The sequence below is a fragment of the Macrotis lagotis genome, chromosome 5 (assembly GCF_037893015.1).
Source record: "Macrotis lagotis isolate mMagLag1 chromosome 5, bilby.v1.9.chrom.fasta, whole genome shotgun sequence".
Classification (NCBI taxonomy): domain Eukaryota; kingdom Metazoa; phylum Chordata; class Mammalia; order Peramelemorphia; family Peramelidae; genus Macrotis; species Macrotis lagotis.
In genome coordinates this window covers 18,175,681-18,187,028 of record NC_133662.1, presented here as the reverse complement: position 1 = coordinate 18,187,028, position 11,348 = coordinate 18,175,681, and the positions used below count along the sequence as shown (strand labels likewise).

The following is an 11,348-nucleotide window of genomic DNA, read 5'->3' as shown; positions in this document are numbered from 1 at the left end:
TGGAAAAAGAGATAAGAAAACTCTCTGAGGAGAACAAATCCTTCAGACAAAGAATAGAATTCAGGGAGATTGATGAATTTACCAGAAATCAGGAATCAATACTTCAAAACCAAAAAAATGAAAAATTAGAAGAAAATGTGAAATATCTCATTGAAAAAACAACTGATATGGAAAACAGACTTAGGAAAGATAACTTAAAAATTATTGGAGTACCTGAAAGACATGATCAGGAAAAGAGCCTTGACATCATTTTCAAAGAATTACTACAGGAAAATTGCCCTGATATTCTAGAAGCAGAGGGCAAAATAGAAATGGAGAGAATCCACCGATCCCTCCGAGAAAGAGATCCCAAAAAACCAACCCCTAGGAATATTATAGCCAAGTTCCAGAACTCCCAAGTCAAAGAGAAAATATTACAAGCAGCCAGAAGGACACAGTTCAAATATCATGGAGCTGCAGTCAGGATCACACAGGACTTAGCAGCAACTACATTGGAAGCTCGTAGGGCTTGGAATACAATATACCGGAAGGCAAAAGAGCTTAGAATGCAGCCAGCAAGGCTGAATGTCCTCTTCCAGGGAAAAAGATGAACTTTCAATGAACCAGGGGAATTTCAAAGGTTCCTTTTGGAATGGCTAGAGATGAACAGAAGGTTTGATCTTCAGATACAGGACTCAGGTGAAGCATGGAGATTGGAGGAGAAATATGAGGGACTTAATGAGGATGAACTGCATGTATTCCTGCATAGAAAAATGACACTGATAATACTCATATGAACCTTCTCAGTTAATAGAGCAGGTAGAGGGGGCTTTTATAGTTGAAGCACAGGAGAAAGCTGAATTTGAAGATAAAATATGGTGTAAAAATGGAGTTAATAGGAAAAAAGGGAAATGGAATGGGAGAAAGAAAAGGAGGGGGAAATAGTCCAAGATATTTCACATAATAAGATTTTTTTTTATTACAATGAGCTATTGCAATGATATGGAAGGGGGGAGGCAAGGGAGAATGAGGGAACCTTTGCTCTCATCAGAGATGGCTAGGAGAGGAAACAGCAAATATACTCAATGGAGTATAGACAACTGGAGTAAGAAGGAGGGGGAGCAGGGAGAAGGGGTGGGGATGTGGATAAAGGAGGAGAGGATGGACCATGGGGGGAGAGTGGTCAGATATAAAACATTTTCTTTTTTACTTCTTGCAAGGGGCTGGGATTGGATGGCCTGCCCAGGACCATAGGGCCAGGTGGATTCTGGGCCTAAAGGGGTGGTATGGGGGCTCAGGGCTTCTTGGGCCCAGGACCAGGGATCTGTCTGCTGCGCCACTCAGCAACCCTACAGCAGAGTCAGAGTGAAAGGAGAGAGAAAATATAGTACATGGTAGTGGAGAAATAAGAAAGGAGGGAGTTACGTTGGAAAAATATGGAAGTAACTTTTGTGATGGACTTATCATAAAGAATGTGATCCACCCACGACAGAGTTGATGGTGTTGGAACAAAGACTGAAGCACATTTTTTGTTTATTATTATTTGGGGGAGGGTGCAGGGCAAGTGGGGCTGGGTGGCCTGCCTGGGGTCACATAGCAGGGTGATCTTTGGGTGTCTGGGGCCGGATTCGGACCCAGGTGCTCCTGGCTTAAGGGCCAATGCTCTGTCTGCCACCCAGCCACCCCTACTATTATTATTATCTTATTTTATTTTGGGTCTTTTTTTTTCTTCTTTTTGGTTTTTGCAGGGCAGTGGGGATTGGGTGGCTTGCATGTCACATGGCTGGGTGATTATTGGGTTTATGAGGCTGGATATGGACTCGGTTGCTCGTGGCTCCAGGGCTGGTGCTTTGTCCATTGCGCCACCTGGACATACCTACAATTATTACTATTATTTTTTTTAATTTTAATTTTTTTTCTCTCCGCTTTACTTTTACGCCCAAGCAAGTCTATGTATATTCATGGGGGGAGGGGTACTTTGTTTACTTGTAAACAAGTATATTTTATTAATGTAAAAAAACATTTGTACAAAATGAGAATACAAAATAAATTTAAAAAAAAAGAATGATATCTGAACCTGACTCTTTTCTGAATACTAGTTAAAAAGGGAAGAAAATATATACATAGTTGGGTACAGATATAAATCTTACTTAACAGGTAATAAGAAGGAAAGGGTTTGAGAGAAAAGAGGGAAATTAAAAAGTGAAATGACTTGCCCAGTGTCACACAGCTAATAAGTTTAGGAGGTAGGATTTGAACTCAAGTTTTCCTGACTCCAGTTCTCTATCCCTTGCCTCTTTATTGATAACCATACCACAGAGTCTCCTAGGTCAAAAAACTGGAGCTGGAAGGGACATTAGAGACCACCTAGTACAACTTCTTCATTTTACAGATGAGGAGACTGAGGTCCATAGAGGTTAAGGGACTTTCTCAAGCTTATACAAGTAGTAAAAGTCAGTAGGTGGCACTTGAACCCAGATCTTCTTGGCCCTAAAACCAATGCTCTTTCTACTATAGAGCAGGGCAAAACAAAATGCTATGTCAAGTCTGAGGGGGGGAAGGCTCATGGGGTTATCAGGGGGGCAGCTAGATGGTACAGTGGATAGAGTGCCAGGAACCAGGAAGCCAGAAGATTCATCTGAGTTCAAATCTAGCTTCAGCTACTTTCTATCTATGCAAAACTGTACAAGTCAATTCAGTTCTTTATCTGTAAAATGGGCTTGAGAAGGAAATGGCAAACTATTCTTGTATCTCTGCCAAAAAAAACTCCAAAAGGGGTCACAAGAAGTTGGACATGACTGAAACAACTGAACAACAACAGCAAAAAAGTATTTATAGATTGTTTTAAGGTTTACAAAGCACTATATATAATATATACATAATTTAATCCTAGCAACAATCCTGGAAGGTGAGTACTTTTATTATTCCCATTTTACAGATGAGGAAACAGAGGCCCAGTGTCACACAGCTAATAAATGAAACTGGGTTTGAAATCAAATTTGCTTCCAAGTCCAGTACTTGGCAGGAGGCAACATTGCTGGATTTGAGTTGAGATAACCACTCATTCCTTCTTGTACCCAAGGACAATATTTCCTGAATATTTGGTTACTGGGTTCATAGTATTGAAAGCTGGAAGGTCCAGGTCTAGTCCAGGTGCTTCATTATAAGAATAAACGCCCCCTGGATATAGAGAAGTGTCTTGCCACAAGTCACAAAGGAAACAGAAGCTGGGATTCGAACCCTGGAATCCTACCTCCCAATCCCAACACTTTCTGCTGTGACACTGTGCTTTGCCGTATCACTGCTTTAGAATCCTTGACCTCACTACTCGAGTTTACTTGTCACAGACACAGGGATCCAGGCACATACAGATAGACAGGTATTTTTGTTTCACTTTTATTAAAGCATTTAAACTTTATCCAATGGCTAAAAAACTTGTAGGAATCAGTACCAACCCTTAATACATGTCAGCATAACTTGCCACCCAAGGTCATTTTGCAATTGATTCATCAAGAACCTTGTCCTTGAGTGCAAAGATTCAAACTCTGGAAAACTGCAATGTCAGATTTTCCCTTGTCATTATGGTGTTGAGAAAGTTTTGGTTAAGGGCTAGCTCCTTAGACTCCAGAGAGACTACCCTGAAAAGCAAATTCTAATTTCTTTATTGTCTTTGAAATGTGGTCACCTATTCATTTACTGTTACTCTACATTTCCTAATCTCTTAAATTTCGTGAGAAAGGGGAAAAATATTGTTTGGTATGACCAAGAAAAATCTTCACTAAAGGAGCTGACACCCCAAGTTTCACTCCACAATACACGCATAATAAAACAGAACCCAAAGAATCTATGCATTCAAGTTACATTTGGGAATAGGGTAGAATGACCTTAACTCTTCCTTGACTCTCTGCTGATGGTGGTTGATCTGATAAATACAAATCAAAGCAATCTGACACAAAGCAAAACATTGCCTTGGCTGGCTTCTCCCTTGCCCACACCTGTATACACAGACAGGTATTTTTTAACTTGATTTTTGTAAAGACTGAATCGTGAAAAAGTCCTGGCTTATTTAAAAGCCCAGGGAGAAGGGAGGAGGAAGAGGACCACTTTTAGAGGACAACTGAGTTATTGCCTTTCACCATCTTCTCTCAAGTGCAATTTGGACTATTAAGTGACTAGGGATGGAGCAGGAAGCAATTCTTCATTCTAAGGCCAAGCTAGGACTGACCTGGGACTGGAGGAGAAAGACCCTCAGCCCTAGAGGCTGCAGAACAGAACAGAGAGCAGACCACCTAAAATATTGGGGTGTAATCTCAGGGGAAAACTGAGGAGTTAGAAGACCTGGCTTCAAGTTTGCCATTTTGTAGCTATGTGAACTTGAGGAATTCATTTCACATCCTCCTAGCCTTAATTTACTCCCATTTAAAGCTAAAAATCACAATACTGATACTACCTACCTCATAGGGTCATTGTGAGAGACTGATGAAATAAAATTTTTCAGGTATGGAAGAGTAGCAACTGGACTGCTGTTTACCTGCTGGTTGACCTTGGACAACCAAGGTCTCTTCCCCCCAGGTCTCTTTGAAGTGGGGCCACTAGGTGACAAAGTAGCTAGAGTGCCAGGTCTGAAGTCAGAAAACCTCCTTCATTAGTTCAAAATCTGGCCTCAGACACTTACTTCTGTGTGTCCTTGGACAAGTCACTTAACCCTGTTTGCCTCAGTTTCCTCATCTGTCAAATGAGCTGAAGAAAGAAATGGCAAATCCTTCCAGTATCCTTGCCCAAAACCAAAAGCAAACACAAAAACAGTGTCATGAAGAGACAGGCTGAACAATATGAAGTAGGAAAAAGTCCTGGATTTGGATTCAGTGAACCTGAGGGCTGAAGAACATTTATTTTATGACCAAGACACTCAATTTGCAAGTACTCTTCCTCAAGGTCCCCTGGGTAATAATTATCACTGTGTTCAAATCAACCATCAAGTACAAGGACCTTGTCAAGGGCCTAGACAAAACCAAGCTGGCCTCTGCCTTTAGGAGCTTACATTCTAATAGGAGTGGGATTTGACACATAAAGAGAAAAACAAATATAAAGTTTATGAGGCATAATACAAAATTATTTCAAGGAGAGAGGGCCAGTGGGAGAGGGAGGATAATAATTGAGGGGGTGAATCTTTGAGAGAAGCTAGGGATTCTCTGAGGTGAAGAGAAGGGACTAGTGCCTGCTACATTTGGGAAACAAAGGCACAAATGCACAAAGGAATTTGGGGCAAAGAGAACAGAGTAGGCTGGTTTCTGAAGGGAAATAATAACTTTTAAAAACCTAGTACGGAATGAGGGAACCAGATTGTGGCAGACTTTAAATGCCAACCTGAGGATTTTGTATTGTAATAGGGAGGCATCCAAGATTTTTGGGTGGGGGGGGAGAAAGTGGGGGAAGAAAGAGGGTAACACTACATTTAACATTTACGAAGTGATTCCCTAATTCACTGAGGCCCAGAAAAGTAGGTATGGCAAGTCAGAACTAATCTCTTAGGTCCTAAGAATGTAGATATTAGAGATCATCAGCAATCTCAATTAAGACCAAAGTTCAGAAAGTTCCATGACTAGCCTAAGGTCACCCCTCTAGTTAAAGACAAAGCCAAGTGAGAACAGATGACTTCTGGTTCTGATAGGGTAATAGATCTAGGAGTCCCCAAAGATTCCATCAGCTCCCTGATTCCCCAAGAGGAAAACTTTGTACAGGAGGGGAAGACGGGATACAAAGCCCCTGCTTCCCCTGGCTTAGCCAGGGCTTAGAGTAGTGTCTGTAGGAGGGAGTGAGCTCTTGTGTGCTAGCTGAAAGAACCCATCTACTAGGGGCGGATGTCCAGGTAGGGTGATGGGCAGGGCAGGAGGCCCAGAATCACAAATATTTGAGTCGATACACTTGGAAGCTTATTAGCCGGTTGACTCTCAAGGATGAGTTTTGCCCTCTCTGCCTCAATTTCCTCTCTGTAAAATTGAATTAATGATGGCAATCACTCCACTCCCTTCCCCAAATACTGTCGTGAGAATAAGATGAGATAACTTTAGTACAATGTTAATTGTAGATGGGAAGACATGGGTTCAAGTCCGAGTTCTCTTTCCCAGATGTATAGCTCTGGGCTAATTCACCGTCCCTCTGCGAACCTCGACTAAGCAGCTAAGGCCCCTTGCAATTCTAAAATCGTATAATTCTCCGATTGCGATGCTTTTCGCTCGTGGTCCTTCTAGAAGCTCAACTCCGAGGACCAGCCAGGACGAGGACTGCAACTCCCGAAGTGCCCCGCGGAGGCCGCTCTCAGCGTCCAGCGACTACAAGGCCGGGGAGACTACGGTTCCCAGGCTGCATCGGGGCGGGCCGGGGCGGGGCTGCGGAGGCCGAGGGGCGGGTGCTGCCCTCTGCCGGGCGCGGCGGGAAGTGGGAGAGAAGGTGACAGCCGGAGCCCGGGCGCCGGGGCTTCGGGGTGACAGCGGCGGCGGCGGCGGCGGCGGCGGCGGCGGCGGGGGAGCAGGCGGCCGCGGAGGGCCCGGAGGGGGCGCGGCGGCGGGGCACCGGCGGCGGGGCACCCGGCGGCGGGGCGGCCGGTGGACGGGGCGAGCCGCCCGGGCGGCGGCGTCGGGCTCGGGGAGGCCCCGGCGGGGCGGGGCGGGGCGCGCGCCAGCTCCGGCCGGGCCACCTGAACTTGAACAAGTCGCCGGGGCCGCCGGGGCCGCCGACCTTCAGGCCGAGGTGAGCGGGGCCGGGGCGGGGGTGCCCGGCGCCCGCGCCGTGCCGGGGTACCGGAGACAGGTGGCAGGGAGGGGGAGGGGAGGCGCGACGGGGCGGGGGGCCCGGCGGCGCGGGCCGGGGTGGGCACCGCGGCCTCTCCCCGGGGCTCGGCGCGGGCGGGGCGGGGGGCGGCCGCGCCGGGGCCTTATGTAACCGGGCGGGAGGGCCCCGGAGCGCGGGGGGGGCGTGGGAGCGGACCTGGGCTGGGCGCGGGGGCCCGGACGGGACGGGCGGCGGCCCGGCCCCCCGCCCCCCGCGCCCCCGGGGCGCCCCCTCCCAGCGGGCCCGGGCTGTCGGGGCGGGGGCGCGGGGGGGGGGGGCCGGGGGTGCGGGGCCGTGTCCGGCCCGGGCCAGTGTCCGGCCCGACGGCGGCAGGGGGCGGGGCCGGCGCGGAGCCCCGCCCACGGGGGGCGGGGCCTCGGGGGGGCCGCCTGGCCCGGGAGCGGCCCCGGCCGGCGCCCCCTGCTCCGCCGGGGTGCCCGCCGGGGTGCCCGCCCCGCGCCCCGCCGCCCGGCGCCCCGGCTCCCGCCCGCCCCGGCCCGCCCCGGCCCCGGCCCGGCCTTTCCGCTCGGCCGCCCCGGGCCGCCGGGGCCGCGGCAGCAGGTTGGCACCGCAGCGGCCCGGCCGCGGAGCGCCTGTGCCGGGGGCGGGGCGCAAGCCCAGGGCCCGGGCCCCCTCCTCCCGGGGCTCCCCGCTCGGCCCCGCCCGCAGCCGCATCTCCGAGGTCCGGGGCCCCCTTGTCATCCGAGCGGACCTCGTTCTCCGCCCGGTTCTGGATCCGGTCCGGATCCCCCTAAGCGCTCTCGGGGACCCAGGGGGCCTCCCCCCTTGGAGGGCTTGAAGAACAGCCCCTGGGATGCCTCCCTCCGTCCCACCCGAGCCTGAGCTTAGCGGGAGTGGAGAAAAGAGAGGCAGCGGCCGGGCCAGGGGGCTTACACGCGTCCAGCCTAGACGGCAGGTCTCTCACCTCAAAGACATAGATACCCTGCTGGAAGCTTTTGAGGCTGCTGCCCCGGGGCAAAGATCCCAGAAGGGCTGGGAGTTGGAGTGCAGAGTCAGGCTTGCAAAGTAAGAGACTTTGGAGACGAAAGGGCTAGTACGTCTCCACTTTATAGTTGAAGGAATCAGAGCAAGGCTCAGACGCGCCCGAATTCACCCCGAGAGATAGAGGCAGAATCTGAACTAGAGTCCAGGACTCTTGACTTCCACTTCTTTCTACTCCCCCAGCCCTAAGGCACTCCGTCTCTCCGTGGCTGTTTTCCAACCCTGAGCCTTCTGACCGAATGAGCCTCATACCCGCTATCACCAGCTATTTTCCAACTGCTTTGCACAAAGTATGACTTGGTAGATGTGTTTTCATTCATTCACTATCTTCAGAAAAGCAGGAGAGACAACTCGGGATTGGGATTCCCTGGTCTATGCTTGCCTGAGGCTGTGGGTAAATCTATTTCCTAGCTTCCCCGGCCATTGCACGGAAGGATGGCAGCCCAAATTATGCTCAGTGCAAGATACTTGTGACCAGAAAAAAGTCACTGATTGCACTCCTGAAGGACCAAACATTTGATCGACGCTAGATACTGTTTTGATGGGAAGGGTGGGAGTGGAGCAGGGGAGAACAAGAAACCCCTGTGGTATTGGTGTTCTCAGGTTTTACTTTTCCCGGCAGTGCTGGAATCCTGGTTTGGTAGAAGATTAGGGGAAGAAAAACAGGTCAGACTTCAGTCTGCACGTACACTGTAGGGACTCAATAAAGGTTTGGTTGTTTTATATCTTCTCCCTGTTCTAAACTAAGTTCAAAAGGACTGGATCATGCCTTAGATGAATCTTCCTTCCAATTTCCCTCCCTTGAGTGCCTAGCACAGTTCTATAAATAGAAGGTACTTAATAAATGCTTATTGAATGAATGGATGATTGGACTGAATGAATTCTGAAAGAAAAGTTGCTTATCTAATGCAGTGATTCTTGGGACTGTGGGGGAAATGGGGTGAGGAGGAAAGATGGGCCAGGTAACAATGTCAGCTTTCCAGGTACTGTCTGAAGTGAGGCAACAGTGTGGGCTCCCAGACTTTCCACTCCCATGTAGCCATTTCCTAGTGGGAAGAAAGAAGGTAGGAGGAAGCCCTAGGACAGGAGTAGGTTCTGTTCTCCAAGACTTGGTGGCTTCTTGAGTGTCCAGCTTCTAGCTGTCCTTCTTTCCAGTTCTATTTCTCATTGGAATTGTATCATTAGTTGCAGTTTTATCACTGTGCAGCACCTGCATATACCAGACAGTGTCCAAACCTATGCTATTCCCCCCCCTTCCTCCCTTTCCTTGGCTTCTGTTCTTGCAGTGACTCCTATTTCTTCTTTTGCAAAACAGCAGGCAGTTTGTAGCTCCAGCAGGGGCTACCCAGACTGTGCTGGCTCTAAAAACTGGTCTGGCTCCCTGTCCCCTTGGGAAAGAGGGTGTTTATGCTGGTGATGAACCTCATAGGCTTTGCTTGAATTCAAATGATTACTATTAGGCACCTGCTGTGCTAGGTTCTGAGGGGGTCTGTGTGGGGAATAAAAAAATTAGTTCAGACAGAAACCTTGTCCTCATGGAACTAGTGGGAGAAAGTACAAATTCAAAAAATTATAATACAGAATAATATAGGATAAGTGATCATCATAGTTTTAGAGTTGAAAGAGACCTCATTTTATAACTGGGGATCCTGAGATAGACAGTGACCAAAGTGTTGTATGAGATTTAAGGAGGTCTAAAAGATCCCTACTCTTAATGGGGTGACCATTATCATCATTATAGCTAACATTGCCCAACAATGCCTAAGCCCTAAAAAAATTATTATTTCATTTGATCCTCACAGCAATTCTGGGAGGTTGGTGCTATTGGTATCCTCATTTTATAGATAGGAAAACTGAGGCACAAAGGGATTAAGTGAGTTGCCTAGAGTCACACAACTCATAACTGGAACTCGAATTGAATTCAAGTCTTCCTGATTTCAGGCTAGGTACTCTATCCACTTCTCTATCTAACTCTCTGGGTAGTTTCGTGGTGAAGTTGGCATTAGAGTTGGGACTGGGGCTCTGGCTCTGGCTACCTTCTGAATATTCTTGGAGTTTCACTGAAAGAGGATATTTAAGAGATCATTCTCTGGCTTGCCCAAGGCCACACAGCTAGGTAATTATTAAGTGTCTGAGGCTGGATTTGAACCCAGGTACTTCTGACTCCAGGGCCGGTGCTCTACTCACTGCACAACCTAGCCACCCCTGGAAGGATTATCTCTAAGCCATGGGAGTTCCCTAGACATTATGCTAACTGGGTACCCAAACAGCTAATTCTGGCATCTTATGCTTAATTCTCCTCTTAAAAATTTTTGTAAATGATTGTCATTGATACTTTCTAGTTTTTTCATTTCTTTCATTTCCAAATATGTCCTTTCTCATCCTCTTCTTATCCTTTATATCAAATATTTTTAAAAAAAAGAATAAAACCTGTTCATTAAAACCACCAAGTGATTTTCCCAACCTGGATCTAAGTAAGGTTTCTCACTTGTCAAACGAGGAGGATTGACCCCTACTAGGTCTAAATCTTAGAATGGACTTGGGTTCTAGTCCTGACTTTGCCAGTAAATCCCTGTGACCCTTTGAGGGATGGAGAAATATTCTCCCATGTAGAATGAGAGAGCTGAACTATACAAATTGGCTAAAGTCTCTTATAACTCTAGAGTTTAGGAGTTTTAATATTTGCTAGTTAATATTTGCTAATTACCTAGCTGTGTGTATATATATATATATATATATATATATATGTATATATATATATATATATAATCCTGTCTTACCACCCCAGACTTTAAACTAAGTCCCTGTATGGTTAAGGCACTGGGAGTGTGGATTTGAGCATGAGTGTATGTGTGTGTATGTGTGAGTTTATAAATGTCTGAAGACAGGAGGACTTGAGTTCAAATGTGACCTCAGACACTTATTCATTTTGTGATCTTGGGCAAGTCACTTAACCCTGATTGCCTCCCACCCAGGGCCATCTCCAGTCATTCTGATTCATTTCTGGCCACTGGACCTAGATGACTCTGGAGGAAAAAGTGAGGCTGGTGACTTAGCCCAGTATCCCCTCACTCAAATTCAGTTCATATGCTTGTCATGGCATCATCTCCCTACTGTCATGATTTTCTTTGAGAAGGAAGGACAAACATCATCATATATGTGAGGATCTCAAACATATTTTCATGTTTATGTATCCTTTCCCTTCCACCTAGACTGTAAAGTCCTAGAGGTAAGAGACTACTTTTCAGATTGTTTTATATACTCCATCATGTTCAGTGCCATGCTGACCACAGCCTGGTTGATTATCTTCCTGTTTGTGGCAGAGTAAGGCCTGAAAAGTCTATGAGCCAAGAAAAGGACAGAAAGGTGCCAGGGCCATGGAATGGTGACAGAATATGCACTATTCTTAGTCTCCTACTTCTCCTCCTTTAGGCTTCTTCAGGGCAGGGAATGTTCAGACCCCTCCCTCATTTTCTCCTCTACCTCCTTTAGTTCAACCAAGGTTTCTCCCCTTTTCAGTGAAATAGTCCATTTTC

The 11,348-nt window shown here is 47.5% G+C and overlaps 1 protein-coding gene across 1 annotated transcript in view; it reads left to right on the top strand.

Moving 5' to 3' along the window:
* Positions 1-6,671: 6,671 nt before the first annotated feature.
* Positions 6,672-11,348, top strand: part of TFEB (transcription factor EB) — a 79,169-nt gene continuing 74,492 nt past the window's right edge. Inside the window, exon 1 of the mRNA XM_074236912.1 lies at positions 6,672-6,729. The gene's annotated coding sequence lies outside the window, so the exon portion shown is untranslated. The remainder of the gene's footprint in view (positions 6,730-11,348) is intronic.